Source organism: Octopus bimaculoides, chromosome 16 (genome assembly GCF_001194135.2).
Source record: "Octopus bimaculoides isolate UCB-OBI-ISO-001 chromosome 16, ASM119413v2, whole genome shotgun sequence".
Classification (NCBI taxonomy): Eukaryota; Metazoa; Mollusca; class Cephalopoda; order Octopoda; family Octopodidae; genus Octopus; species Octopus bimaculoides.
In genome coordinates, this window is record NC_068996.1 from 25022271 (window position 1) to 25029049 (window position 6779).

The 6779-nt window shown below is 40.8% G+C and overlaps 1 protein-coding gene across 1 annotated transcript in view; it reads left to right on the forward strand.

The window, feature by feature from the left end:
• LOC106877203 (carboxylic ester hydrolase LipN) overlaps positions 1-6779 on the forward strand; it is a 99651-nt gene that overhangs the window by 41814 nt on the left and 51058 nt on the right. The gene's annotated exons all lie outside the window — the stretch shown is intronic.

Here is a 6779-nt window from a genome sequence, read left to right on the forward strand (position 1 = left end):
GTTTTTAGTAATGGTGGTGTGGTGGTGGTGGTCGTCGTCATTTTTAATGATGTTTGTGGTGGTGGTGGTGGTGGTGGTGGTGGTGGTTGTTGTTTTTAAGGGTGGCAGCGGCAGTACTATTAATAACCAGAATGGTTATCACTGTTTTGCTGAAGGGGGCTATTGAAAGTAGTTATGGTTATGGTAGTGACCAGTAGCTGTAGCAGCAATGATCATGATTATAGTGATGATAATTTTTAATTTAGGCTCAAGGCCAGCAATTTTGAGGGAAGTGGGTGGGTTAGTTGGTTGGTTTCAGCAACCCCAGATCGGTACTTTATTTTATCAGCCCTCAAGGGATGAAAGGTAAATGTAAGCTGAACATATCAAAGTATCGCACCAAATATATCTTACCTTTCACTTGTTTCAGTCATTAGACTGCAGCCATGCTGGTGTACTGCATGGAAGAATTTTCAACCCCAATACTTTTTTTTCTAAAGCTTAGTACTTATTCTGTCAGTCTTTTTTTTTTTTTGCCAAACTGCTAAGTCAAAGGGATGTAAACACACCAGCACCAGTTGCTAAATGATGGTGGTGGGGAACCAACATAGACACAGACACACAGACAGACAGACACCCACACACACACACACACACACTCTTACACTCTCTCTCTCTCACACACACACATACGATGGGTTCCTTTCAGTTTCCATCTACCAAATCCACTCACAAGGCTTTGATCAGCCAGAGGCTAAAATAGAAGACATTTGCCCAAGGTGCCATGCTGTGGGACTGAACCTGGAATCATGTGGTTGAGAAGCAAGCTTCTTACCACAGTGTCATGTCTGTGCCTGTAAGTTTAAACACATGATAGCTCAGTTGGTAGAGTAGAGGACTGTAGTATGAAATTATATATATCTGTGATCCTATGATCAGTGGTTCAAATCCGTTTCACAAGATCTCTTTTCAAGGCAGTGCCGCAAAGTAAAAAATATGTGAATTGTCATTTTAGTTTTTAACCCTTTAGCATTCAGAATACTCTGCTTATTTATTCACATTGTTTTGATTTAATCATACATCATCTTGTAGCTTCAAGATTTCAATGGTGTCTATGTATATTTTGAGAATGACATTGTGGGGTAGATGTGATAGGTTGGATCAAGTCGGTTTTAGCATAAAACAAGTAGAATATTTGGGCTGAATATGGCCAGATTAAACGTTTAAGTTGTTAAAATTTGAGTTTATCCCTAAAATCAATAGTAGTTCACAAGTTTTGTAACCAGAGTTTCCAGAACACAGACGTGCCTGCACCAGTCTGTTACTGGAGTCCTTTCAATTAACTAACTCCCTCCTTCAAAATTTTTGGCTGTCTATTTTAGAAAGGATTATTATTATGATCCTGCTATGGTCAAGTTTGCCTTTCATCCTTCCAATATCCCAATTCTGAATTTGACTTTGTGCCTATCCAGGAAGTTATTTTCCTGGTTATGCATGCACTCTGGGCAATCCTTTACTATTCCATTTATATTCACTTCCTTGTACCTTGAATGTATGCTCTGGCACACCACCATCTTCTCTCTTGCTCTCTCTTACTTTCATCTCTCTCTCTCTTTACTGGGGTAACCATGTATATTCTCTACAATAAGACACCTGTTTCTGTCATCACCTAGCAAAAAGCCACCTCCTGGAGTACCTCTGCCCTTCTCAGTTGAGGGATCTTTGTCTTGCAAGTTACTTGGTGACCTTGATGGTGCTTTTTATTATTAAGGTGGTGAACTGGCAGAATCATTAGTACACTGGATGCTTAGTGGCATTTCTTACAGCTCTTTGGAGTTGATGTACATGCACTTGACTTAACCCTCCTCCTAAAATTGCTGGCCTTGATCAAAATTTGAAACTACTATTACTATCACAGTTGATTGGCAGATTAATTAGTGGTGGAAAATTAGTTAGTGCTCTGGTATTTATTTTTTTTTTTATATTCTGAGTTCAAATCCCATTAGTCAATTTTGCTTTTCAACTTTTTGGCGTTGGTAAAATAAAGTACCAACCTAATCTGGGGTTGATGTAATTGACTTATCCTTTCTCTTTAAAATTGCTGACCTTGTGCCAAAATTTGAAATCATTATTATTGTTTTGATTAAGCACTCTACAGAATAAAGGTAGGTATTTTTTTTTCTGGTAAGCCAAGTTTGTGATTCAAAGTGGATCTCTTTCATTGCTATTCTACCAGTGCTGTGGAGTCGGAGTTGGAAACAATTAAGGGATAGCTGGAGTTGGAGTCGGCAAAATTATACTGACTCCAATTCACAATATCTTTATTCTTTAATATAAACCAGTTATAACATACAGGCCTACTCAAAGTACAAGTGCATGCATATGATTTATGAGATATTTAAACCACAATTACTTAATTCTACATATAGAGGAGTCTGTTGGAGGTGTTAATAGTAGAGGAATAAGAGTCAGTTTTTTTATTTTGACTCCACAGCCTTGTATCCCATCCTAAAATTGATTTTTCAAGACAACCCTATCTCTCCTTGGTCTAAGATGCAGCTTGATTTGAGCTGTTGTATTCTTTGGGTACAACAGGTACAAACATGGCCATGTGGATTCAGATTTGCTTTGTTACCACATGGACTTGCTTTCTATCTCACTCCATGACATTTTGAGCCACTGTCTTCTACCGTAGCTTCAGGTTGATTTGTGCTTTTTGAATGAAATTGGTTGACAGAAACAGCAATGAAGTCTCACACACCCACAAATAGATGTAGGTGTATATGGATGTGTGTGTGTGTGTGTTCTGCACTTTCTCATGAAAGTGTTGAACTACAAATGGTGTAGTTTAACATTCTCCATCTGCAAATTGTTCACTAACCCTGTACTTCTGAAGGCAGTTGAATTGTTTTTCTTTTAAATTTCTTACTTGAAAAATGGGTAAGGGTTAGCAGCCAAACAATAGCTCAGTAAGGAATTTAACAAACCGAGCCCTGTTGCCCTATTTTTACTCACTTTGCTGACACTAGTCCTCATTCCTTCCTTGTTCACTAGATCTAAACTAGAAATTCTTTAACTGGGTTAACCTCAGTAATGGTGTCTTGTTCTTTAGCATTTCAACAATTGATACATAACAATTGGGGCATTGTAGTTATATGTAATGAATGTTATATACAGACATGCTTGTATGTGTATATACTTTCCTGTGTATATGTATACTTACATAAGCACAAAGCAGTATTCTTATGACTATATATGTGTATGTACTTATGTAGGGTGTGCCTGGCAATTGAGAACAAACCAAATTTAAAAAAACAAATAAGAAAACATATTCTTGGAAACACACACACACACATGTTAGACACATCAACAAAATGTAGGGCATTCAACAAATCTGTTTGGCCTTAATGATGGCCCCTGTTCATTTTATGTTCATGACAGCAGACTCTAATGAGTCTTTGGCACTGAGGACCACTGCCTCTTTAATGACACCCAGGTGCAGTAGTCCAAGGAATTCAAATTAGAGAAGCTAGGAGGGGGGCATTTTAGGAATTAAATGATTGTGGTAGTGAAAATCCTTGGCTGGCCAATCCTGTTGTCACGAGATCCATATGAGAAAGAGCAAAGTCTCTCTGAGACATGCATACTTTTGAACCCACCTCAGCCCACCTTCTCAATCCAGGGCTTAGCTACTGAATCTAGTACAGCTTGTGACATCCAGTTCAGGTGGTGGGATAATGGCTGTTATAATGAAAAATAGAGATGTATGCAGTGGTGTCAAAAAAGAACACTGATACTTGGAAAGGTCAATGACTATAACAACTACAACAAAATAACATTTATTTGTAGGAGTGGAATTAAAGGAAGGAAAACTCCCCACCAAAGCTGGAATTTTTTAGTGAGACGTGAGGTCTGAGGTATTGATTGTATAAGCAAACAACTGTAGATTAATTGAGTGGGAAGTGTTGTAGTTTTTATTTCATTTAAAAAAAGTTTTTAACCTTCCTTAGTCATAGAGAAAAGGACAGCATTTGTGATCCTTTTAATTTTTTTTTTTTTAAGGGATTCCAACAGGTAGAAGGAAAGAAGTTATCTTAGATCAGGTATCTTGTTTGAATGCTTGTATAGAGTAAACTCTGTTAACTGCAACCACAGAACATTAACTCTTTTGGTATTAATCCTCCTAGGATTACCCCTTGTTCTATGAAATAAAATTCTTTTTTTAACATGATCTGGATTGAAACAAGCAAAGTGGCTAGTTAGAAAATCTCAGTAAAACGTGAAAGTAGTAAGTATACTGAGAAGTAATGTTTATCACCACTTCAATATGGCTGTTTGATGATACTACCATTTTTAACCCCAGGAAGAGCCTCCTCCAGCTGGTTAGTGATGCAATCTGCACCTGGTGTATATTGCAAGCAGGGAATCAAACCCCTACTGTCTTCTAGCAGATGACAGAATCACCAGAACAAATGGTTTTGGGCTATTTGTGCCTATTGTCAGTGAATGGAATTGAAACCTTCCATCAAAATAATGATAGTTATTTTAATAAACTCTTCATTATATACAAAATCAATTAAAAAATGAAAAAAAGCAATGTGTTCCCTCAGAAATATAGTAACAGAAAGGTCGATGATATCAAGCTCAAGAGTGTCAAAGGGCCTGCAAAGGTCTTGGTCACTGTAACCATTCCTCCAGACACAGCAAGTTAGAAAAAAAATATGGAGCCATGTAATGGTGTGAAACTGGACACAAGAACACAGAATGCAAGGCGTCTCATATGACACTATGGACTGGTACCATATTTTTGTCTACTCTGAAGGGATAGAAGACAATGTAGATTTTGGTAGGGATTGAACCCAGTGCAGAAAGGAGTCGCAACAAATTTTGTTCAATTTGTTTTTTTGTTTTTTTTAATGTTTGCATAGTTTATTGAGGCATTAAATTACCATATGTATTGTAGTAAATGTATACATACTGTTGAAAGGCATGATGATGTACTTTTTTTCTGAGATAAAAACTCTTCATAGATATGTTGTGTTAGAAGTATAATGTATATTGAATTAAGGTGAGCATCATATCAGCTATGACTCATGAGAGTGACATGTTTTGCCTTATTTGGGAGCTTGTCAATGTTATGCATCCATTTGTCACTTCTTGGGGTGAAATTTGTACTTCAGTATACAGTAATCATTCGCCATATTGCAGTTCACCTATTGCGCCCTCAATACGTTGCAGATATTTCTGGTTAATATATGTGTGGTGTTATGGGCTGTGACTAGCTATGTGTTGAGGTGGAGAGGGGTGAGGCAAACAGAGGTGAAGCCAGACCGGAAGGGTCAGATCGGAAGTCGGCGACACGCGGTCGAAGACTAGCACGTAGGACCAGTGAGAAAACAGTGACGTTACAAGAAAGACTTGTTCTGATTAGGAGCGATCGTGTACCCCTCTGCGGTCGGCAAAGTAAGGTCCAACGCTTCATTCTGTCCTTTTGCTTCTTGTTGTCTTCTTCCTCCATCGCACCACAAGCTATTTTGGCCCATAAGAAGAAAAAAAAAAATTATGAGTGTAGTCAGGATTGCTAGTGACATAATTAAGCCGTTTTGCGGCGACACGGATGTAGTCGCATGGCTAAAGAAGATGAAGCTAGTCACGAAGCTCCAGGGAATATGCGACTTGGCAAGTTTTCTACCGCTCTACTTAGATGGTCCAGCGTTGGCGCTATTTTTAGAGATGGAAGAGAGGGACCAAGTTAGCGCGGAGAAGATAGAAATCCGCTTGATGGAGGCCTTCGCAGAAGGGATGTTCGAGGCGTACGCTCACCTGGGGAGAGCGAGGTGGACCGTCGAACAGGTTGACGTGTTTGCCAACGAACTTAGGAGGTTGGCTAGACTGGCGGGGTACGAGGGAGAATCACTGGATCAAACGGTAAAGTTGGCGTTTGTGACTGGGTCTCCTGACCACCTGTCGGTCGAATTGCAGAAACTGCCGGACGTAAGTACCATGCCCATGGCGGATATAATATCGAGAGCTCGTATGTTAGTTTCCTGTTGTAGGTCGTCACCACTGGTAGCAGTGGCGACAGCAAAAGGTGGCCGGCCAAGGAGTGGCGGAGAGGGGTCAAACAAGGAACGTGCGCGTCCGTTCAAAGGTCAGTGTTTCCGGTGTCAGGGCCCGCACATGGTGCGAGACTGTAAGTTACCTAAGACTGATGTCATCTGCTACCGTTGTCGTGAAACAGGGCATATAGCCACCAAATGTCTGCAGGGAAACGGTCTAAGGGAGACTACTGCGCCAGCGGTCTCCCTTTCAGATCATTCATGGTGCAAATTTTTCTACCCGTTGTTGATGTGCTAGTGGATGGGAAGATGTTGCGTGCCCTTGTGGACACGGGCTGTACAACGACCCTGATGACTCCGGGAGTGGTAGACGTGGAGTGTAGAAAGCAGTGTGAGGGCAGTCGACGGAAGAGAGGTACACTGTGAAGGCATTACTGACATGCAGATTGAGGTGCAGGGAGCAAAGCTAACGCTGCAAGCAATTGTAGTTGGGCGCTTGGTGGATGAGATTGATGTGGTGTTGGGGATGGAAACCATCAACCGTCTTGGTGGCGTTAGGATTGCAGGAGATGAGGTCACGTTCGGAAGCGTGGGGGCGTCGTGCGCCGTGAGTGGGGACCGCCAGGGAGAGCAGAGCCCCGTCGAGGACAGCGCCGCTTACACCATCGAAGACAAAGATTTTCAGGCGGCGTTTGATGGTCGGAGGTGGACGATAGAGTGGCGATGGAAGGACGAGCCCCC